Source organism: Rissa tridactyla, chromosome 23 (genome assembly GCF_028500815.1).
Source record: "Rissa tridactyla isolate bRisTri1 chromosome 23, bRisTri1.patW.cur.20221130, whole genome shotgun sequence".
Classification (NCBI taxonomy): domain Eukaryota; kingdom Metazoa; phylum Chordata; class Aves; order Charadriiformes; family Laridae; genus Rissa; species Rissa tridactyla.
This window is the reverse complement of record NC_071488.1, coordinates 2094590-2118886: the sequence shown is the minus strand read 5'-3', so window position 1 is coordinate 2118886 and position 24297 is coordinate 2094590. Positions and strand designations below refer to the sequence as shown.

The 24297-nt window shown below is 53.9% G+C and overlaps 1 long non-coding RNA gene across 1 annotated transcript in view; it reads left to right on the top strand.

Moving 5' to 3' along the window:
* The first annotated feature begins 2108 nt into the window (after window positions 1-2108).
* LOC128900986 (uncharacterized) overlaps window positions 2109-24297 on the top strand; it is a 68213-nt gene continuing 46024 nt past the window's right edge. The window contains exons 1-2 of the long non-coding RNA XR_008463395.1: window positions 2109-2531; window positions 19119-19212. This is a non-coding gene — a long non-coding RNA (uncharacterized LOC128900986). The remainder of the gene's footprint in view (window positions 2532-19118; window positions 19213-24297) is intronic.

Below are 24297 nucleotides of genomic sequence, written 5' to 3'. Positions count from 1 at the left end.
CTCTCCCGGTGGGCCTGGGACGGCCATGGCAGAGCCCCAGGCTGAGCCGGGGGGCTGGTGCGGGCTGTGGGGTGCAGGCAGTGTCAGGCAGCGGTGGGCAGTGGTGCCTGCTGCCATGTGCCACTGCTCGCGGGTGGCTGCCCTCCGGCATCTCCCTCCTGTGTGCCCTCATCCCTCCGGCATTGCCCTCCTCTGTGCCCTGCTCCCTCTGGCTTCAACCTCCCTGATCCCTCTGGCATCGCCCTCCTCTGTGCCCCATTCGCTCCGGCTTCACCTTCCCTGATCCCTCCGGCATTGCCCACCTCTGTGCCCTGCTCCCTCTGGCTTCACCCTCCCTGCTCCCTCCAGCATCGCCCTCCCTGATCCCTCCAGCATCGCCCTCCTCTGTGCCCTGGCATCACCCTCCTCTGTGCCACGTTCCCACCGGCATTGCCCTCCCTGATCCCTCCGGCATCACTCTCTTCTGTGCCCTGGCATCGCTCTCCTCTGTGCCCTGCGCCCTCCGGCATCGCCCTGCTCCGTGCCACGTGCTCAGCACATGTCGGTTTGCAAAGCAGCTCCCGCAGCTCTTGCGGCTGAAGGCCCGGCGTTGGTTTCCTCCCACTCCTGCGGGCTGTTGAGCCGGTTGAGCACGGAGGAGCTCCAGCACAGGATGGTCCCCGCGGTGCTCCCTGGGGTCAGAAGGGCTGCAGCTGAGGTGCTGGGGTGCGACCCCTGCTCGCCAGGGTGGCTCGGCCTGGCTCTGGTCCCTCAGGGTTGAGGACTTCACTGCAGCAGCCCACGTACTGCCCGCTCTCACCACCGGTCCTCGCTCAGACTTGCAGCCGAATCCCATTTGGGGTGAAATCTGCGTTTGTTCCAGTCCTTGGCGGCCAGTCCCTAAAAGTCGGCGGCCAGTCCCTAAAAGTCAGCGTCCAGCCCTTGCTATCCCATGGCATCTCCCAGGCAACTCCTTTATCCAGTTATCCATCCGTGTTATCATCCATTAGATGATAGCACCCGAGCGCTCGCTCGCGCCAGCCCAAACATTTCTAGCCTGGACTCCTGCAGCCCTAGGGGAGAAATTAACCCCTTTTTGCCTTTAGTAGGTCTGAAAAAAATGTGTACATTCATTCCACACGTCAGTGTAAACTCCTCCTCACGTGCTTTTCCACCGAGCTTTCCCGCACCCTGATGCTCTCCTGCACAAACGCTGTGCGAGAGGGATGTCTCTCTTAGTCACCGGCTCTGTGGGAAGGGGCTGTGGGAGGAACAGCTTTCTGGTGGTCAGATCGCATCGCCGCTCTGCCTCAGTTTTCACCCTCTGTCCAGCTGTGGCCCGGAAGGTGATGCTGGCCTCATCCAGCCGACCTTCGAGGAGCTGCCTCTGGCCCCAACGATCGCTTCGGTGCTCAGGGTGTGGAGCTCTGGGGAAGATGTGGGGCCAAGTGAGGCCACGGGCGGCTCTCCCCAGCTCTTTAGCTGGAGGAAGGGCTGCCTTTGGAAAGCGGCTCTGGCAAGCTGGGGGATGCCAGAGCAGCTCATGCCATGTCTTCCCCCAGGAGCAGGGCAAATACGAGCACTGCTCCTCCTGAGGCACGATCCTGGGCGAGGGAGGCTCTGGTGGGAGGGTGAGATGGGGCAGGGGAGCTGGAGAGGGTCTCCTGGGATGGCTCGTGGACAGGGACCATGCCGGATCGGGCCCTGGGAGGGTGTGGGTGGCTCCTGGGGGGTCAGCGTCCTCCGGGGAGGGGGGTCTCAGGTGACAGCGGGTCTCTTGGCGCCTTTGGTGATCCTCCAGCCTCTCCTCAGATGTCTTTGCTGGAGGAGGACGTGCGGGAGCGCGGTGTCCCCGGGGCTGTGTGGCGGTTCCCTCGCCAGAGGAGGGAGGCTGGGAGGACGCGCCGCTGGCTACGGCGTGGTGGCTTCGCCTGCGGCGTGGCGGCTTCGTCACCGGAGATAATCGCAGTGCACGGAGCACCCCCACCCCGAGCCCCCTCCCTCAGCCCCCCGCTCCCCCCAGCCCACTCCCCCCTTCCCATCCCCTCTCCCTGCCGCAGGCTGGAGCCTCCATAGCTCCAGGCAGTGCTTTTAACCCTTTCTCTGTCTCCCGCCAGGCAGGTGCGTGGCAGCAGGGTGTCCCCTGCCTCCACGGGTGCAGCACCCACGCTCTCCGTCACACAGGCGGCTCCTGGGCGGCGATGGCCGGTGAAGGGCAGGGGGCCGGCGGCAGAGGAAGAGGAGGCGCTCAGCGTGCAGCAGGTGCCGAGGCGACTCTCGCCGCAACAAATCCCTGTGATTCAGCCTCAGAGCATCTGCTGCTGCCGGGGACCGAGTGTTAACAAACGGCCGAGGGGGTTGATGTTACGCAGCCTCCTCTGCCAAGGCGTCCCGGAGCCCCCAGGAGCTGGAGCTACCCTGCGTGGGGGTACATCCGTGGCCGGGATGGATGGTGGTCCTCAGCTGCGCTTCGCCTGGGAGACCCCCAAAAGTGCCGTCCCGCCGGAATCTCGCTGGGTCTCTGGTGCTGGTGACAACGCGGGGCTGCGGAGGTGGGTGTCACGTTCAAAGCCGTGTTTGCCTCCGGGTCTCCTTGCTCCCTGGGGGCACGTGCCTCTCTTGAGTCCTCCAGACCCTTCAGCATCCTTCAGCCGCGTGTAAAGGTCTGTGCCCGGTATGGACATACAGGCTGCGGGTGCGGGACTGTTTTTTTCAGCTACGCCACGTAGGTGTGGCACCCCTGGGCAGAAGCATCCAGATCTCACTCACCTCCTGCTGACATGGGTTTAAGAGCTGCCAGCCCCGTGAAAACCTTCCAGCCCCGTGAAAACCTTCCAGCCCTGTGTCCTGGCTGCAGCTAATATTAATGCTGCAGAGGAAGAATAAACCACCCTGGTGTTATTTCCACCAGCTGGAATGTAGAGCTAAAACACTTTCCAAAATACTTTAGCGATGCCAGTTATAATTTCTCCCCACCCCCAGATCTAAAAAATCCAATCTGGTTGACCGCTTTCTTGTTACACCTCTGGAGAAGGTTTTCCCCTCTGATTATCCAAATTTGGCCTTTTCTGGTGTCTTGCCACCTGTCTCCTGACTTTTAGGGTCAGAGCAGAAGCTCCTGCCTTTCCTTTGTAGTGCCTCCAGTGGATACTCTCTCTGGAAGTGGGGTGGGAGGATGGAGGGAGAATGAAGAGAGAGATGGAGTCAGAAATCATCAAACGGGCTCGGTAACGTATTTCCCTTTAAGCAATCATGTTTCCTAGCCCCAGCCATGGATAGTATCTCCTTGGAGGCTCTGCAAAGGCATAGAAATCTCTGGGGAAGGTGTGGAAGATGGAAGGAGGAGAGTCATTTAGCATCTCTGCGATATCCTCATCTCCCGTAATTGCTTCCTTTAACCTCTTGACAGTCTCCCGGCCCCGTGTTTTCCTGATGGCTTTTTGACATGCTCAGCCCTGTTGTTTGTTTTTATACCTTTGCTGATTTTGCTCTTCAAAACCCACTTAGGCTTCGCTTAATTAGCCTCACACTGATTTTTAGCGTTTGCTTCCGTTTAGTGTCTCTTTGGCCCCGGCTTCCCTGTGCAACGCCGAATTGAAGAGCGCTGGGGCTGCTGTTCCGCAGCGTCTCAGCTGCTTTATGGATTCGCTCCCGTGTGCCGCTTAAAAAGAAGTCAAGAACGGCCTCCCCACTTCTCCCCACTCCTCTCCTTGCTCCTGGTGAGCCATCGCACGGAGCAGCAGCGTGGAGATGCTCTGAACCTGAACTGCCTCCCACCGTGCCGTGTGTTTGCATGTGGGTGGTTCAAGTCCCTTCCTGTCGTCCGCCGTTATCGCACTTTTGCCGGAGTCTCGTGCCATTTTGATCTCTCTCATCAAAGCGGCGAGCCTGCCACTTCTCCGCAGCCGTCTGGGCGGGGAGATAGAGCCTTGCGGGCATGTGATTGTGTCTAGGTGTTTGACTGCTTCTCTTTGCGGCTTGCTCCAGCTGTCCTGCAGAGCTTGCCACCAGATGTTTCAGTATTTCTTTGACTTCCGTAACTCCTTTTTCTATCAAGATCAAGGTCCAGGCAATTCACCTACGTTTGCTTACTGCCTGGGTGTTTGTAATGCTTGTTCCAGACCAGGGCAGGCTTTTATCGAACTCGTTAACCTGCAACCAAGCCGATTTTACAGAAATATTCTCTACAGAAATATCTCGTCCTTGATTCTGTTGAGGCTTTGGTAGTTACTCCCCAGCCACGTTACTGTGAGTCGGATCACAGCTCAGCTGGGTGTCAGGAGCCAGAACCCCACGGCCACGCTTGGGGATTCCTCCCAGAACTGGAATTTTCTACATCTAGGAACTATCTAATTCGAACCCACTCTCATCAAAGCAGGATTTATTCCTGGCTGACCGCAGCCAGCCCAGAGCAGCAGAGAGGACAGGAGAGGACACCAAACCCCAAACGCGGCAGGGTTGTGTGGTGAGTTCAGCCTGGCTTCCACCAGCTGCGTGGTCTGTTGTGTCATAGAATCAGAGAATGGTTTGGGTGGGAAGGGACCTTAAAGATCATCTCTTTCCAACCCCCCCTGCCCTGGGCAGGGACACCTCCCACCAGCCCAGGTTGCTCCAAGCCCCGTCCAACCTGGCCTTGAACCCCTCCAGGGATGGGGCAGCCACAGCTTCTTTGGGCAACCTGGGCCAGGGGCTCGCCCCCCTCACAGCCAAGAATTCCTGCCTCAGATCTCATCTCAATCTCCCCTCTTCCAGTGTCTCTGGTGCGCTGTGCAGATGACAAAATGGTTGGGGCTGGTGATTTGCTCAGCTGGAGCTCGATAGATGCTTTAATAAGGCTGAACGTAGCATTAGGCGTTAGCTGTGGAGGAACCAACGATGGATGGTGCTGTTCTGAGACGCAGTGACCAGGGAAGATTTGGAGGTCACTGGAGTATCGGGTAACCTTTATCTACTTTAACTATTGAATTTCTAAGAGCATTAAGGGCTTACTTAGCCATGGTACCTAAGTGTCTCAGCAAAAAAATCCTGCTCTGTTAACAGGTCTTCCAGTCTGGAGGACAGCAGTAACTGGAGCAGGATTTGATGGCTGGAAGCTGGCTGGGATTTGGAATAAGGTCCTGACCATCAGAGTGAATTCCCGAGGCAGATTAACCCGCTCAGGTCATTTTCAAATTACAAACAAAGTTTTTCCGCCAGTCCGTTCACCTTCAGTGGGAGTTCGGAGAGGCGGCGTGACCTGCGCTGCGCAGGCTGGTGGCCAAAATCCAAATGGATTACAGGCTACCAAGATGGTGAGGGGACTGGAACACCTCTGATGAAGAAAGGCTGAGGGATTTGGGGCTTTTCAGGCTGGAAAAAAGACGACTAAGCGCAGAACCTTATCAACACTTACAAATACTTCAAGGGGGGATGTCAGGAGGATGGGGCCGGGCTCTTCTCAGTGGTGCCTGGTGACAGGACAAGAGGTAATGGGCACAAACTTGACCATGGGAAGTTCCATCTCAACACGAGGAGGAACTTCTTTGCTGTGGGGGTGGCAGAGCCCTGGCCCAGGCTGCCCAGAGAGGTGGTGGGGTCTCCGTCTCCGGAGACATCCCAACCCCACCTGGACGTGTTCCTGTGCCCCCTGCTCTGGGTGACCCTGCTCTGGCAGGGGGTGGGACTGGGTGATCTCCAGAGGGCCCTTCCAACCACCACCATCCTGTGGTTCTGTGATTCTGTGATTCTGTGATTCTGTGGTGGAGGCACCATCCCTGGAGGGATTTAAAAGCCGTGCAGACGCGGTGCTTAGGGACATGGGTTAGTGACGGTTTTTGTCAGGGTTAGGGTGATGGTTGGACTCGATGAGCTGAAAGGTCCCTTCCAACCTCGGCAATTCTAGGATTCTATGATTCTGTGTAATGGCCGTTTCTAATCGACTCTGTGCGGATGTGGTGACATTTATTAGCTCCTGGCTTGCTGCACAGCTCCGAGCTGACTCCGGATCCTGGCTGGCAATTCGGGATGGGCAGGATGCCTTTCCATACGCTGGTACAGGTACGGCAGAGCTTTGAAGACCCCCCTGGAGCCTCCGTTGCCCTTTGAACAATGGGTTTCTGTAGCTTCGGTGGGGAAAACGTTGCAAACAGCGTAGGGATTTATTCTGGAGGATTTTATTTTTGCGAAGGGATGAGTTTCTCCCCAATTAATGGTGTATTGAGTATAAATGTGCATGGTGTCAAAACAATGCATTTAAATAGCTGCAAACAAAACAATGCAAAATGCCAGTCAAAAAGAAAATGTTCTTTGGAAAGCTGGCAGAAAAATTAACAGAAGAAGACAGATGCAACAGCGCTTTCTCCTTGGTGACTCTCAAACTTCAGAGCATAATTCAAAAGCTCGGTTATAGGGAGACAGTATCAGCTCCAGAACTAGTTAGTCACCTGAGCATGTAATAAGTGAGATAAATTGTTAGTTAAAATGGTTTAATCCATGAAACATTGACATTTTATAGATCCAGCTTCGCAATCCTCAGCTACTGAAAATGAGAGTTTTGTTCTTAGGGGGAAATGCCTTGAACAACTGGGCAAAATTTGAGGCTGCTTCTGTTTTGGGGGAGAAAATGAGTTTTAGCCACCATAAATGGCGATCTGGGGAGCAACCGGTGAAAGACCTTCCAAGGGGAGAAGTAACTTTTGATTTATTCCAGAGTAATACACAGAACCTGGATCAATATATCACAGAATCATCTGTCTATCAAAGATATGCTTTTTTTTTTTTTTAATACTGAATGTAAAGTACTCAAATTTGACATTCCTTGCGAGGAGAAGGAGCCAAAAAAGTTGGCTGCAGCGGCAGCAGGAATTAGAAGTATTTAAATGACATTAAAAAGAGGAAGCCAGTTAAAAGGAAATTAAAGGGAGCAGCTAAATGAGGAAAATCTTTGGCTCTGCCATGGAGAATATTTAAAGCTGCCACGTGAAGGTCTTGAGCCGATGGTCCTTGTCCTCTGCTGTGGCAGATGGTGGCCGCTGGGTGGTTTTGGGGGCGAGTGGTGGGTCAGGGGGACCATCTGGAGCAGCTGGTGGGGCTGCGGGAGCGGAGGGACGACAGGAGCGGGCAGCGGGTGCTCCGTGGCGAGAGACCAGGCGTGGTGAGGGTCCTGGGCAGCCGATGCCCAGCCGGGCTCCGACAGCCAAGAAGGAGCCTTTGCAGAGCTGCAGGAGGGACTGGAGTGTTTTAGAAGACAGGAAACCACCCAAAGTTGCTGCGCTGGGGTTGAAGGACAAATTCACTCCGCAGGGACACCAGTCTGAGTTTCCCCTATTTCCAGAGACATTTTGTTCTCATTTGTATTCTGGCACTATGTATATTTAGAGGTTAAAAGTCCTTTGACGAGGCCAATTTTCAGGAAGACGTCCAGGCAGCTCTGTCCTGAGGTGTGCGCATCAGGAGCGGGGAGGACACGTAAAGAAAACAAAGCTACCGTGCAGAAGCAAACGAGTTCCTTGTGTTACCGCTCGTCCCAGGAAGGTTCCTTCATTTGCTGTGCAGTGGGAGATGGGGCTGAGGGACTCCCTCACAGGGAAGTGTCGGTGAAGAGGTTTTGGAGCACATCAATGCATTGCCCAAGTCAAGAGCAGCCACCCAACGGTGCCGGAGGAACACAGTAGTGTTCAGCTGCTAAGGGGCTTGTGCTTTAATGCCTAAACCCATCTTGGAGGGATGCAGGAACGTGATGTTAATGAGTGAAAGGAGTCCTGGACTGATTTAGGAACCAGAGTTAGTGTCCAAACAGCCTCAAGGACATTTCCATGGAAATGATCAACCAGGTTGGACGGGGCTTGGAGCAACCTGGTCTAGTTGGAGGTGTCCCTGCCCAGGGCAGGGGCGTTGGAACGAGATGATCTTTAAGATCCCTTCCCACCCAAGCCACTCCACGATTCTGAGTTGTTACGAACAGCAACGTAGAATAATTTTGTTAGGTGCTTGAATGAATACAGTGTATTGGGGAAGAGTTTTATTGGGCTCTTAGAGAAGGAAGTCAAAGCTCAGGAGCATTTCCAAGCTCTCTGAAGGTGTGAGCGACCTGGTGGGCCAGGGTGATGTCCAGCTAGCGCACTTGTACATGGGGCTTCGCGTGTTTTGAGCGGGTTCCTGCGTCAGTGACCTACAAGAAAACGAACTTTTCAAGGGGTGAGGGGGCAGGCCCGTAGATTAATAACCGTTTGCAGGAGTATCGAGCCCATTTTTGCGGTGGCAGCGGGTGCCGGTGGCAGTGTACAGAGGTCCGTGCTGGTATTCATGCCGATCCGTGCATTCACAGAGGATGCGGAGAGGACGTTCAGGATGCTCGCTGAATAGCGAGCTGGCAAATTTGTAGGGAAAAAAAAAAATGATTCAGGAGAGCCAAATCTAGGGCTGAATGCAAGAAGCTGAAGAGGGTCCCATGATGCTCGTGCATGAAATGGCAGATTTACATTCAATTCAAATACAGGCGAAGGCAAATTCAGAGGAAAGAGTGGTGTGTGCAGGGTGGGGATCGCAGTTGTTGCAGCTGGCAGCGGAGCTGACTGGAGGAGGTGGAGAAATTCTGGCAAGGAGGCCAGAGCTTGGCTTCTCTATAAAGGACGGCTCACGGGGTAGCGCCCAGCTTGGGTTGGGGTGAATTGAAGGCAGCGTGGCAGACACCTGTGGTAGGAGATGGGGGAGGAAATGTTTCGCCATTTCCCACCGCGTGAGAAGCGGGCGCACGGATGGCTGCGACCCGTTTGCATCTCCTTCACGCGAATCCGCCTTCACGCGAAGCAGAGTTTGTTCCAAATGGGATTAGACGACTTCACGGTAAAAATCACAGGCCAGAAAGTTCAGTCCAGGATGGAAACGTCTCCATTTCCAGGGATGTGTGAGTCAAAACCGCCTGGTGTGTCCTGTCCGTGGGTGAAGGACCGGGATGAATTCAGTTACGCGAAATCAGTGACGTGAATTCAGGCAGAGATGGGATGTAGTAGCTGGCGGACCGGAGGGGACATGGAAAGGTTGCTCAGTCTGTCCATGTGGAAGGTCTCAGGTGGTCCCAGAAGCTCTGTCTCATTGGGATTGGTGATAACACTGGTTTCTCTGCTTTGTTTTCTGTGTTTCGCAGCTTCTCTTGGCTCTGGCTCCTCAAGGGGGTGGTGGCATTTCCTACATGAGGAGGAGCGTGAGGGCAGGAACCCTCTCTGCCGTGCCTGGGCTCACGCCTGTAGGCTAGTGACAAAAGGGCAGGTAACAGGAATATGACACGTTTTTTCCTGAATGACTGAGTCTGTGACACAAGATAAACGTCAAGCCACTGAACAGGCAAATCTGTATCTCAGTTTTGCTTTCCTGTGAAATGAGACGGTTTTTTTACGTGCCAGCTCTGCTTGTTGTGACATCTTCTGCATGGTTAAAGCAGCCACGTCCCCAGCAGTGTGGTCCCCCAGGGACCTGGCCAGAAAATAAGACAAGGAGAGCTCTGGAACCCTCAGCACAAGAAGGACATGGAGCTGTTGGAGCGGGGCCAGAGGAGGCCACCAAGATGATCAAAGGGCTGGAGCCCCTCTGCTGTGGGGACAGGCTGAGAGAGCTGGGGGAGTTCAGCCTGGAGAAGAGAAGGCTCCGCGGAGACCTTGGAGCCCCTTCCAGTCCCTCAAGGGGCTCCAGGAAAGCTGGGGAGGGGCTGTTTGCAAGGGCACGGAGCGACAGGATGAGGGGCAACGGCTTTAAACTAGAGCGGGGCAGGGTTAGATCAGCCATTAGGAAGAAGTTCTTTCCACTGAGGGTGGTGGGACACTGGCCCAGGGTGCCCAGAGAGGGGGTGGAGGCCCCATCCCTGGAGGCATCCAAGGCCAGGCTGGATGAGGCTCCAAGTCCTTCTCCTCAGGGCTGCTCTCAAGCCATCTCTGCCCAACCTGTAGTTGTGCCTGGAATTGCCGTGAACCATGAAGACATGAACACAACAGGCGTATCGGAAACCTGGGCAAGGTGGACAATCCCCGCGGCACCGTAAGCCAGGTGCTGCTCTTTGGCAGAGGGTTGTAAACTGGAGGAAGTGGGCAGGGTAACTGTCCCAGTAAAACCAGAGAAACCTTGTGGGAAGAAAGGCCCGACCTAGATAGGATGACAGCAGTACTGCGTCCCTGCGTCGGCTACGCATCACTGAGCTCCTGGCTCACGGGGCACGCTGAAAGAATCTGAAAAAACAGCTAAAGAAGAAGAGAGTAGATTTTCCTCCAATGTATTTGCAACAAGAAGCGTGCCAAGGAGCTGACGGAGCCAGCCCATGATCAGAGTATAAAAGGAGCAATTAGAAAAGACGAGCCCGTTGCAGAGAAGCTGAAGCAATTATTTGCGTTATTGTTGATTGTAGAAGAAAACGCGGAGATTCCCATGCTGTAATTAACCTTCGTGGGGACTCATCAGAGGGTACGTTCAAAACTGAAAAGCCCGGAGCAGAGATTATGGATCCAATTGATGAAATGGACAGGGATAAAACACCCAGGCTGGTTGTCTTGCTTCGGAGCTTTTAAGAAAGGCAAGAATGAGACTGCTGAATTAGAAATGGTGGTGTGCAAGTGCTTTCTCAAAGTGTCGTTGCATCTAAAGGCTGGAAAGTGTGGAAAATTTGAAAAAGAGCTCCAGAAAAGATCTGGTTGACTTTTGTTTACCCCATAACACCCCAAATGCCACAGAATGGTATTTGTGGGCAAATGGATGTATGTGATTCACGGGGAAAGAGGCAGTGGAGTTCTCTGATGGCTCAGAAAAGGCTAATTTATCGAACAGACTCTATTGGGATTCCCGAAATGCTTCCGACAATGTCCTTTACTGAAGGCCATAAGGAAAATAAGCAGCCATAGGATAAGAAGAAAAGCGCTGGAAAGGATAAATAATTGGTTGAAAGGTCAGAAATAAGGTGGGAGTAAATGGTCGGTCCTTCTGAGTGCTGGAGACCTGCAGAGACCCTGGGTTCAAGGGGAGACGGGACAGCTTAAGGTGTGAGCTGGTGGCCGAGGACAGAAGGACGTTTACGTGAGGAAACCCGGAATAAGAGCAGATACTTTGGAGCCGTGGTGTCCAGGAACACATCAGTAACTCTTGCCGGTGGCCCCAGTTTTACTCTCCTGTCACGAACGCAGGCTTTACGTAGCAGACACCCAGCTGTCCTGAAATTGGTGGGATTAGGATGGTGCTCTCTCCCTCAGCTTTGGGTTGATCTCATCCTTGGACATCAGGAATCGCTCTCCAAGAGCCATAAATGCCAAGCTGTTTGCGGAGAAGACATTTCTTGGAATAGAAAGACTTTGTCTTCTCTCTCCTCTCTCTCATCCCTCCTCTCTCCTCCTTTCAGCTCACATTTTCACAAAATTCTGCTCCGGCCACAGATAACGCGTGTGAAATTCAAACGCAAAGAATTTTTTGGAGAAATATAGGCTGTGAAATCGGGCTTATAAATGAGCGCAAACTACACCCTTAACTGTGGAGTCCTTAGCCTGGCTTAGGAGGCTGCTAATCCCCATCTGCCATAGGGGTAAATGGCCTGAGGAGGCTTGGACTGTTCCCGTTCCAGCTGGGTTTCGTGCTGCCGTGTGCGGTAGCACTGAAATAATTTGCTTCTCCTGTAATTAATTACTCTTGTGTCTACCCAACGTGTCTTATCTGCTCCTTGAGATCAAAAATCCTCCTTGTCCGTGACCACCCCAGGTCTTTCTGGAAACTTCTGGGCTCACCTGGAACCAGACCTTAGGTCCAGGGTGGTCAACTTTAGCCTGGGCAAAAAGGTGCTTTTCTCTTACCCCCGGTTCTTGCTAGACCCTTGGCTCAGGAAGCCAGAGACCTGCAGGACAGGGGGCTGCATTAGGAACGTGCTCCATTTTCAAGTGTTCTCCACTCCCATGTCCAACTTCTCCATGAGGTCTCTGCTCCCGGAGGCGGCCGCAGCAGGTTGCGCCAAGCGTTCCTCTGTTTAACTCCCTCCAAACTCTGCTGCACAATGCTGAATTTGGAACTGGCCCGTAAGGCTCAGGAAAGAGCCCTCGGAGCCACCGGTGGCTCTCTGAGAGCATCAGCTCAGTGCGCGACCGCAGCCAAAAAGCCAACAGCGTCTTGGGCATCCTCGTGGAGACACCAGGCGTTGCTTTGCAGCTCTCTTGTGCCTTGTGTAGCTCTGGCCTCGGCATCTCAAGTTAGAGAGAGGTGCGGAGAAGCAGCCAAAATGAGCAAGGGGATGAAACCCCCCGCATCCTGGGCTGCCTCAAAAGAAGCGTGGGCAGGGGGGTACGGGGGGGATTCTGTCCCTCTGCTCTGCTCTGGTGAGACCCCAACTGGAGCGCTGCGAGCAGCTCTGGAGCCCTCAGCACAAGAAGGACACGGAGCTGTCGGAGTGGGGCCGGAGGAGGCCCCAGAGATGCTGGGAGGGCTGGAGCCCCTCTGCCGTGGGGACAGGCTGAGAGAGCTGGGGAGGTTCAGCCTGGAGAAGAGAAGGCTCCGGGGAGACCTTGGAGCCCCTTCCAGTCCCTCAAGGGGCTCCGGGAAAGCTGGGGAGGGACTCTGGAGTGGGGAGGGGAGCCATGGGACGAGGTGGGACGGTTTTAAACTGAAGGAGGGGAGATTTAGATTGGATATTGGGAAGGAATTCTTGGCTGTGAGGGGGGTGAGCCCCTGGCCCAGGTTGCCCAGAGAAGCTGTGGCTGCCCCATCCCTGGAGGGGTTCAAGGCCAGGTTGGACGGGGCTTGGGGCAACCTGGGCTGGTGGGAGGTGTCCCTGCCCAGGGCAGGGCAGGGGATGAGATGATCTTTACGGTCCCTTCCCACCCGACCCATTCTCTGATTCTATGAAACCACTGCCTTACGAGACTGGAAAGAAGGGCTGGAGTTCGCAGAGGAGAAGGTGGTACGAGGGGGAATGTGGCTGAGGTTTGTGACATCATGGAGGTGGTGAGTGAGATGAAGGCAGAGCTGTCATTCACCAAATCCCACAGTACTAGAACTACGTGCACTTGATGGGTCTAGAAGGAGAGCAGTTTAAAGCAGATAAAAGCAAGTTCATCTTTACACAGCAGGAAGAGAAAGCGAGGAACTTGCTGCTGGAGGAGGCAGAGGAAAGACGGTAACGGCAGGGTCAAAAAGGGATCGGGAAACCTCGGAGGTCCACCAGCGGAGCCTGAAGGCAGCAGGCGGGGACATCTCCTCTACCGTCCCTGGTGCTGCAGAGGCTGGGGAGGAGCAAGGAGGATGCCTGCGGAGCGGCCAGGCGTGTGTGCGCCCAGTTTTGTATCATCAGCAAATTGCTGAGGGTGCGCTCTATCCCCTCGTCCAGGTCGTTGATGAATATATTGGACAGGACTGGAATGTATTGGACAGGACTGGAATCAGCCTTCAGAGTTGGCTGCCGCCGGGTGCGGGGTCTGGGAGAGGAACAGACTCTCTCTTGGCTCATTCTCTGCTGGGTGCAAGAGCGTTTATCCCATATTGTGGTCCCCATGGTTGACGTGGCCTACGGCAGCAGGTTTTCGTCATCGTTGATGTTGCTGTTGTCGCTAACTGGGCTATGTAGAACTTGCATCTTGAATGGTGTCTCATATCTGCGTCGAACTGCAAATTGTGTAATTTTTCGACTACGGGCATTGTGTAAAAACAAGGGAGAGAGAGCGTGTGTGCGTGTGGATGCATGTGCCTGCGCGCTCGACAGAAACCCGAGGTGGAAATGCGATGCAGAAACCCGTCACGATAATGTGCCCTCCGTGTGGGAGGGAGCAAGAGGGAGCGTGTTTGATTGCCTCCGCAGGACGGCTCCCCGGGCAGCCTTTTGTTTCGGAAGTTATGCAAGGAGATTTTGAGTGCTGCTTTAAGTGCTTGGCTGACTGGTTTGTCCTGACAGAAGCGCCGGTGCGTTCTCCCGCGCTCTCAGGAGACGCCTGGGAAGCGGGGATGCAGCGCCGAGCTGGGGCGCGTAGGGCTGCTGTTGACTCTGATGATGGTGAGAAGAGAGGGTTTCCCGTTTGCGCGTTAATCCGTGCTGTGCGAGCGTGCTGTGCAAGCACCGGCAGCTCCTGGGGATGGACCCTTCGGCTCGGGATCAGACCTCGGGAGGCCAGCCGCTCCGTGGCTAGAGCTATGCCTGCATTTTCATCAAAATCTGTGCTTTTACTCAATACCCATCTCCGGGGCTCCTGAGGCTTCGGATGAGTGCCCCTCCTCCCTGAAGGATGCCCGGGAACCGCTTTTCTTTCCGAAACTGTCATCCCTGCTCTGTCCGAAATCTGGCCGTTGCTGCTGAGCACATCAAGGACAAAGGCAGAGTTATGAATCCACTCTCGCACAGAGATAAGACTCAGTATAATTAGAAACTTTTTATGTGGAGAAATGAATCAAAGCTTCTTCTACTCCTGGGACATTTTAACTCTTCACAGCTTCTATTATTAGTTGTAGAACCATTTTTTTTCCTCCGTTTCAGGCTAGGAAAACCTGCAATAAGAAAGAAGTTCACATGGAACCGACCCTGCTGAGCTGCTTGGCCCCGTGGACAAGGGAGTGACGATGGAGCACGGCGCACACATAGGGACATCTCTGGGCTGTCACACGGAGCACTGGAAAAGCAACTGTTGGACTGCAAAGCAAATATGTCATTTTCCCTTGTGGGTGGCCAGGGCTTTCAGTCCTGGTAAGCAGCTACAGCGCTTCTGCAGTCAGGGACCACACTGGGAGCACCGGTTTGTCTCAGTTTCCCAGTAATCATAGAATCATAGAACCACAGAATGTGTTGGGTTGGAAGGGACCTCCAAAGGCCACCCAGTCCGACCCCCTGCAGTGAGCAGGGACATCGTCAACTAGATGAGGTTGCTCAGAGCCTCATCCAGCCTGGCCTTGGATGTCTCCAGGGATGGGGCCTCCACCCCCTCTCTGGGCAACCTGGGCCAGTGTCCCACCACCCTCAGTGGAAAGAACTTCATCCTAATGGCTGATCTAAACCTGCCCCGCTCTAGTTTAAACCATTGCCCCTCGTCCTGTCGCTCCGTGCCCTTGCAAACAGCCCCTCCCCAGCTTTCTTGTAGGCAAGATATTAAGATAATATTCCCGTTATCTTTATTGCAGAACCCCAGAGGGTTTGCACTGACCGGGCAGCATGGATTCTTAGGTCTTGTGTGGGCTTCGTGTGGTTTGAGATGCGTTGAACAGTTGCCTGTTGGTCAGTAGCTGTTGCCCAACTTGTTGTAGCTTGAGCTCCGGGAACGCGTGCTAACGGGCTGGGGAGCCCCGGCATTGCCGTGTAGCAAACAACAGCCCTTTATGTTAAGTGGAGCTGGAGGAGGCTACTGGGCAACTTCCAAACTTCAGCTGGGAGCCAGGGAGAAGGCAGCGTTAGCAAAACACATGGAAATGGATCCAAGCGTGCGCAAGACCGAGGAGGAAGAAATCACTACCACGAATGGCAGCCTCTTCTTGGCAATGACTTCAGGGTGCTGGTGACTTCTCATAACCCCGCTCTGCTTGAGGAGGACCTGACCTTTCTCCAGCTTGGAGCTACCAGCGTCAAATTGTGCCTGACCATTTTGGTTGTCTTGCGTGAGGAGACAAGAGATGAGAGCGGTGGGTGTTGCGTACCTTGGCTTTAGCAAGGTGGTTCAACCTTGTGAGGGTTAAGACAAGCACAGAGGTCGTAGGAAATACCAGAAATAAGGGAACTTCGTCTTTGCCTGTGGCAAACAAACTGTATATTCAGGCTCTGATTTCCCGGGCAACTTGGTTTTCTTCTGAGGACACCTGCAGCACTCGGAGCACCATGTGGGGAGCGAAGGGGGTCTCGCTGGGCAGGACCCCAGCTGCAGGAGCAGTGTGAGCGCTGATGAAGCTTCGGTGCTGCTGGATGTCCAAGGAGGGAGCTGGGGGTGTTCAGCCTGGAGAAGAGGGGGCTGAGGGGAGACCTTCTTGCTCCCTACAGCTCCCTGAAAGGAGGGGGTAGCCAGGGGGGTCGGGCTCTTTTCCCAAGGAACAGGCCATGGGACAGGAGGAAATGGCCTCAAGTTGTGCCAGGGGAGGTTTAGGATGGATATTGGGAAAAATTTTTACACCGAAAGGGTTATCAAGCATTGGAAGAGGCTGCCCAGGGCAGTGGTGGAGGCACCATCCCTGGAGGGATTTAAAAGCCGTGCAGACGTGGTGCTTAGAGATACGGGTTGGTGATGGTTTTTGTCAGGGTTAGGGTGACGGTTGGACTTGATGATCTGAAAGGGCCCTTCCAACCTCGGCGATTCCAGGATTCCGTGATTCCATAATTCTGTGACTGCCTTTGAGAGAGGCACGTCTGGGAGCCAGGTTGAAAGGGGAGAATATATCTCCTATATCTCCTCATGTCGTAGAGCACTGTGAAAATTCATAACCTCCCTGATATTTCCGAGACTTGCTTCTCTGGGTGATGAGCGCCGCAGATAGATGCAAGAGGAAGCTAAAGATTCCCTGTTCAGGGTTTGATGTGTGGTAAACAAGCCCTGAGGCTGTACACGGAATGATGAAGATACAAACCGCACGGAACAGTGCAGGAACGCAGCACAACGCAGCGTAATGTGTAGCTGCAGAATAGATTGGTTAATCTGTCTGGAAATAAAGATGTGGAGCACAGACGGCACCGTGTCAGCTTGAAACGGGTGAGCGCTGCAGGTGCTGAGCTGCACCAAGGAGCCGGCGCAGCCGAAGGAGAGGTGTGCGGGACAGAATGGAGAGAGACTGCTCGGACTGCCGAGTCCTGGCCCGGGAAGCAGGCTGGGGACCCGGGAATGAGCGGAGTCCGTGAGATAAACCCACCCAGGACACTGCAAAGGCTGAACACGTGGTTGGCAGGAGCGGTTCCTCCGATCTGAGCTGCGAGCATCACGGGGTTTTCACGCTTGGAATTTTGACTGAGGAATCTCTTGTGCCTGGGAACGCAGCAGGGGTGTTTTGCGTGTGATCCTGCCTTGGAAGATACCCGGGATGGATGGTCATCCCTTATATGCTGTAGTCAAACCTAGAAAAACAAGGGAACAAACACTAATAGCAACGTACGGGCCCAGTCTGGCCACTGCGATGGAGGTTGTGCCCATCCGGGGCTCCTCAGGACCACTTGAGACTCTGCTGTGCCCCGGGGCTGACTGGAGAGCACCGACTCTCCTTGGAAAAGGCAGATCGCCCTCCTTGTTCCTACATCTGGTCAGGTTGTATAAAGATGCTTCAAGCTTACGCCAGGCCAACGCCTGAGTTGCTCTCCGTATCCGCTCTGCCCTCCCCACCGCTGTTCCCCTTCTGCTCCAGGGACGAACACGAACAGACCGATTGAGTTTATTCATCTGATAAAGCCTGTTAGTACCCCTGTGCTGATCGACTTTAATTAGCTGTTAATCTTTCCCAGTTCTCCTGTATCAACCCTCCCAGGACTCAAGGAGGGTGGTGGGACACTGGCCCAGGGTGCCCAGAGAGGGGGTGGAGGCCCCGTCCCTGGAGGCATCCAAGGCCAGGCTGGATGAGGCTCTGAGCAACCTCATCTAGTTGACGATGTCCCTGCTCACTGCCGGGGGTTGGACTGGGTGGCCTTTAGAGGCCCCTTCCAACCCAAGAGACTCCATGATTCCGTGATTCTCCGACTCCAGGATACGGCCATCGCACAGCCCCGCTGATACTCTGAGCGATGCCGAAGGTTCGTGCTGGCAGCAGATGCCGACCGTCCAGGCACAGGGTATCGTTTATGTCAGCTAAATTACCCGGTGACCCAGGCCTGCTTCCTGCTGCGCTGCCCAGCACTCCTGCCTATTTACCATTTAGCTCCGAAATTGCAATAACGAGATTACTTGATATAAAGCAAAGCTCCACCAGCTTCCCGCTCTGGCTCTCCTCCTCCCGTTCTGCTCTCTCCCAGGAGGAGTCAGCAGTGGATTTGCTGCTGGAGATTGCGCTCGCTCTGGCTTTGCCTGTATCCTTCAAAGAGAATCACTGCGAGGAAGGAAGAGCTGTTAGTTTAATCAGACTGTTTATCCCTTCAAAGTGAGCAGTTCGCTCGGAATAAGTAGGGGAGCTCAGCGGGCTCAGCTGACAGCGGCTTATCCCACCAATTTGGGCTTCTGGAGACGGCTTCTCCCTTCTCCCAAGGGCGCAGGGGAGGTGGTGGTTGAGAGGAACGCTTGGTCCAGACCTACGGAGCAGGGGTATAGCTGCTGCTGGTGCAGAAAATGCAGTTGTAGAAGAGTGGTGAGAGCATTTGGGAGAATCACAGAATCGCAGGATGGTGGTGGTTGGAAGGGACCTCTGGAGATCACCCGGTCCCAGCCCCTGCCAGAGCGGGGTCACCCAGAGCAGGGGGCACAGGAACGCGTCCAGGCGGGGTTGGGATGTCACCGGAGATGGAGACCCCACCACCTCTCTGGGCAGCCTGGGCCAGGGCTCTGCCACCCCCACAGCAAAGAAGTTCCTCCTCGTGTTGAGATGGAACTTCCCATGGTCAAGTTTGTGCCCGTTACCCCTTGTCCTGTCACCAGGCACCACTGAGAAGAGCCCAGTCCCATCCTCCTGACACCCCCCCTTGAAGTATTTATAAGCGTTGGTAAGGTCCCCCTCAGTCATCAGGATTTTTAACTCTTACCTGCCCCAATTACTCAAGACCCATGAGGGAGGTTTTTCTGCTCCATTAGAGCAGATGGAGAGAGTAGAACCATAGAATGTGTCGGGTTGGAAGGGACCTCCAAAGGCCACCCAGTCTTTTAAAGCAGGGACATCGTCAACTAGATGAGGTTGCTCAGAGCCTCATCCAGCCTGGCCTTGGATGTCTCCAGGGATGGGGCCTCCACCCCCTCTCTGGGCACCCTGGGCCAGTGTCCCACCACCCTCAGTGGAAAGAACTTCTTCCTAATGGCTGATCTAAACCTGCCCCGCTCTAGTTTAAACCATTGCCCCTCGTAGCTAGGGACACATCCAGACAAGAGCTGCCACGTGGCCGAGGAGAAAAATGAGGGAATTTGGTAATTGAGGATGAGGTTGGGGAAGGCTGTGGGACCTGGTCAGCCCGTCTTCCTCACCCTGTGCCGATGGAGTCAAGGTGCTGCGGTGAAACAGCCGATGCTGGCGCTTGGCACAGGCCCTTATGTATTAACCGCACTGTTTTTCTGTTGCAGACGCGGGTGAAAAATTACCCTCCTGAAACGACGCCCGTCGCAGCACGCGGTGCGTGTACTCGCGAGCACCGTATGCAGAGCCTGACCCCGCCAGGTAAGGATACGCGGCAGTTCTCTCCCACTTGCTTATGACTATTTCGTATCCGCACAGCAGCAGCACCAGCGAACCCCCTTTATATATTATGCTGGGGGTTTACGGTATCAGGTGCTGCACAAAGAAACAAAAATGTTCCTTTTCCCGAAAGCAGCTGAGGGGGAAAGTGTGGGCTTGGGGCTCTGGGCACCCATAGTCCGTAACATCTTCTTCTCTGCGTCTCTTTGGATTTCATGCAATTTGCGCTACACAGGTCATTAACGCAAATGTGTTGATCAAATCTCTGTGACTAACTAGAAATTGAGATTTTTATTCCTCCCTTCCCTCCAGTAAGAGGTAATAGACCCCATGCCCAAAGCTTATTAGGGATCCAGACCGCGCCTGTATAACCCTCGGTGAATTCCTGAAGAGTGTGTGTGTGTTGATGATGAACTTCTGATTTATAAACCTCCTATTTACAAATTAATTCTCAAGCACAGACACTCAGGCTGACCTGAGAAACCAGCCCTGACAAATACCGTTCGAGCCCGTTATATTCTTGCTAAATCTACTGCTCTCTCCGGCCTCTGCGTCGGCAAAGAGCTCCATGTTAGAAAACATATCAACGGTAAATTAAAAGGGATAACAGTTTCGTTGCTTGTTATCTGAGGGTGTCTGCAGTTGCCACCGTCCTTGTAACTTGAGTTTTGAGCAGCCAAGCTGGAGGGCAGGTGTTTACCCCTGGTCCTGGTGCCACCACCGTCATTGTCCTAGGAACATCTTGTTCATAGAACCATAGAATCATGTGTGGGGTTGGAAGGGACCTCTGAAGTCCACCCAGTCCAACCCCCTGCAGTGAGCAGGGACATCGTCAACTAGATGAGGTTGCTCAGAGCCTCATCCAGCCTGGCCTTGGACGTCTCCAGGCCTCCACCCCCTCTCTGGGCACCCTGGGCCAGTGTCCCACCACCCTCAGTGGAAAGATCTTCTTCCTCATGGCTGATCTAAACCTGCCCCGCTCTAGTTTAAAGCCATTGCCCCTCGTCCTGCTGCTCCGTGCCCTTGCAAACAGCCCCTCCCCAGCTTTCCTGGAGCCCCTTGAGGGCCTGGAAGGGGCTCTAAGGTCTCCCCGGAGCCTTCTCTTCTCCAGGCTGAACCCCCCCAGCTCTCTCAGCCTGTCCTCCCAGCAGATGGGCTCCAGCCCTTTGATCATCTTGGTGGCCTCCTCTGGCCCTGCTCCGACAGCTCCGTGTCTCTCTTGTGCTGAGAGCTCCAGAGCTGGACACAGCGCTCCAGGTGGGGTCTCAGGAGAGCAGAGAAGCCAGGACAGGGTCTCACCTGGCTGAGCAATAGTCCCTCCGTTGATGTCTCCATGTGAATTACCCACTGCCTGCAGTCGCAGGATCCTGGAGTTTCATCTCTCTGTATTCCCTGGCACCTTGACTTTCAGGAGAATAAATTTCCTCTGGTGCCTGCAACTGCATTAATTACTGAGCGTGCCTGGAGGAGCGTGAGTGAGCTGACCGCTTCTTCCCTGAGGCCATCTGGGAACCAGAAAGAAGGCTGCCTGGAGCCTCTGTGTCCTGAAAAGCTGGATTCCCTAGGAGCATGCCTAATCACAGCAACAGGAAGCCGAGATAAATGTGTGTGCAACGTCCCAGAGCTTTGAATATCTGTCCAGGAAATGGGATACCTGCGAGGCCTCTTTCTGCCTTCAGGAGATATGGACATCCATCTGGCACTGCGTCACGCCACGTGAACATACCCGCAGGTAACCGTGCAGCTTCTTCAATCCCTGCTCAAAATGTGCCTGGTCCAGACGCCGATGCCGTTGCGCTGATGGACAACGTGCAGTTTTCTGGATGCTCCGGCGTCAATCCAGGCCCTGTGTCCCAAGGTGTACAGCTGGAGCAACCCGTGGCTGGCCCTGCTAGATGACACTGCGGGGCTATTAGCGATTGGTTTTTCCTCTAAAACTCAGATCCTGCAAGACAAGAGGTACCTGGGCTGGAAGCAGGGGCTGCATATCCCATTCTCACAGGGCCCTACTTGGGAAGCTGACACAAGAAGACACTTCAAAGCTGCCCCGGTACAGCCCCCAGTACCTGGTCTAGTGGGAGAAGTCCCTGCCCAGGGCAGGGGGTTGGAACTGGATGATCTTTAAGGTCCCTTCCAACTCTCACCATTCTTTGATTCTATCTCTGCGTGGGGTGAGGTGGACTTTGCTTGCCCAGGCAGAGATGTCCAGAGATGTGAGAAGTCCTGGAGTACACAAGAAGTCGCCCCAGGGATGGAAGTTGTGGCACAGGACCTACTGGAGTCCCACACCCTTTTGGAATGAGAGTTGGAGGCAAAGCAGGGTCTCCAGGGCATCTCAAATGGCACCAGACATCCGTGTGGACAACTGAATCCATGTTCTGGTTGCAGAGCAGCCACTGGCTTCACTTGAGTCTCTCTTCAGACCTTGCCAGCTAGAGCTCCAGGGTTTGGTTTGGCTACCTGAATACCAGTCTCTAAGTTCTAAGATTCCCCAGGGTGCTCCACCTGGACATGAGTCTCCCGTAGACCCTGTGTTTGATCGCTCAGCTCCGTGTGGATGCCTGGGATACCCCCCGGCATCCAAAGCAGCACTATGAGTCAACATTGTGCTGAATCCCAGCTCTATTGATTGTGGGATGAAGCTGTACATCCTGCTCCCGTGTAGGTGTCCAAATTTGAGCTGGAGCCCTCAACTGGCTCTCCCTGGCCGAACGTCCTCTCTGGTTGTAACCGGAGTCTGAGGTGGCAGCTGAGATGGTGATGCTGGCACGGGGTATAGCCGCGATTAGGTAAGATGAATCTTGCAGGTGGGATTGAGGGTTGTGTCCGTCCTACTTGTTAGCAGCCGTCCGAGAGCTGGGTTTTGCAGGATGCTTTGGAGACCTCCTGGTGGTGGCACGTTCTCAGTGCAGGTTGTGATGCTGTCAGCCCATTTTATAGGGGTGATGTTGATTTTACCATTGGAGTTTCACGGTCATAATGTCATATGGGACCAAATGAAATCGTCTTCACATTTAATTATCATTAAATTATTAATTCACCTTTATCGCCCAGATTTATCATTCCATCAAGATAACAGGTTATGCTGATAAAGTCTATTTTCTGTGAACTGCTGTAGAACAGTCAGCTGTTCCCTGTCCGACTGACAGGCCTGTAATTACCCAACTCTTCTCATTTACCTTTCTAAATATTGGCACAGAATTACCTTTCTTCCCATCTGCTGAACCTCCTGGCTCTGTTCTGGTTTCCTCAGTTCCACCCGTAGATCTGCCGTGGTTGACTCTCATACTAGCAGACCCAGGCAGTCTGCATGAGTTTTTGCCTTCGTCCAGGACAGGAATTCTTGGTTATCTCCAAGATTTCTTCCTGTAAGGGAGTCCCGTTTCTGCCCATCCTGAAGGAAGCCACCCCCGGGTTTGTTCTTCCTTTCCTGTGAAGCGAGGTGTGACCTCCTTACCGAGAGCAAGATTTGCAAGGAGATCTGGGTCACTAGATCAGTCTAAAGGGAACTTGCAATAATTTGGTGGCACCTTTCGTGGAGGAGAAAACAGGTCTTGGGTCTCACGACGATCTTGTGAAGGCTGAGGAGTTTTCCAGCCCTCCACCCAGGCAGAGTGTGGTGTCCATCCATGCTGATGGTGTAGTGCTCCCTGGCTGGTGCTCACTCATTGGTCCTTCTGGCAAGCCTAACTCAGTTTCTCATGCTCATCGCACGTGGCCGCTCCTCGTGTTTTTGTCTGCTTAGCTCCTGGACTGTTTTCTCAGTCGTAGTCTTCTTGGGAAGCAAGAAGCTTGGAGTCAGGAACTTGGGAATCCAGACGACAGTCTTAGCCTCTCTTTTTTTTTTCCTCCTTGCAAGCTGTCGTGGTTTTGGCCAAATTGGCCAACGGCCGGCGACAGATGCTCTCCCCCCACCTCTCGTACATGGAGAGGAGGAGGAGGGGAGATAAAGAGATTTATGAGTTTAGAAGAAACTAAACTACTTAAATGAAATATTAATAATAAAATAAAAAGGAAAATAATGAAATGGATATAGTATATACAAAACCATATTAAGCTCCCAGGATGCCATCACCGGCAGGCACTGGGGAAGTCCCAGGCTGGGCACAGCGATGGGTGGGAACCGGATTCCGGAGCTGGAGTCAGGAACACACGGATCGGGATCAAAGGCAGATGAGCAGCCAGGGCCCTGCTCGGAGGTCGGCCGTTGAAGAAAAAGAGCTGACCCTTTCATCCCTCAGCTTTTATACTGAGCGTGGGGCAGATGGGATGGAATACCCTGTTGGTCAGTTTGGGGTCACCTGTCCCGTCCGCTCCTCCCCGCAGGTGGGACCCCTCTGCGCTTTTCAGCTTCCGACCCTCCAACGGGGCAAATAACGGAATGAGCTGACCCGGGTTGTTACAGCCATAAGTATCAGCAAGAGCCTCCCTGCGTGCCGTTCCTTGGCACAAACTGTGAACGTTGGTCTTGTCGCTCTGAGAACGAACTGTTTTTGGCACACTGCGCTGTTAATTTCCGAGAGTTAGGAGCGGCCGAGCTAAGAAGTAAAATCGCTGAACAGAAAGTTTAGCTCAAACCAGGACACAAGCTTAGTGAACCCTCTGCGAGGATTAATAAGCCAACGCAGGTCTGCGCCCAAGTCCCCAGACGCGTGTCTTTGGCAGCGGCTCTTCTCACCTCGTTTATGGTGTGAGGGATCCTCTCGCCTGCCTTTTTCCCCAGGGAGCTCCACAGGGATCTGCTGCGGAGTGGAGACCCTCTCTGTGCCTGGCACTGCTGGGCACGCGACTCAGGAATTAGAGCAGCACAAATGGCAAGTTTAACCAACTCGTTACCCTTCAGCATACAATAAATACAATAATTGGCTTTAGGCCCCTCTCGAAACTCTGCCGTCTTCCTGGCAGAAGGGTCATGGCATTTAAGCGCTGCGTGCACAAGCATCAGGCGGCACCGGGGAATTGGAAACCACAAGTACTTTTTTCTCAGGCAAACATGATAAATGTGTATTTACATAAAAATGGAATCAGGAAAAGCTAACAAGTGTTAAATGCCAACTCTGGAGGCTC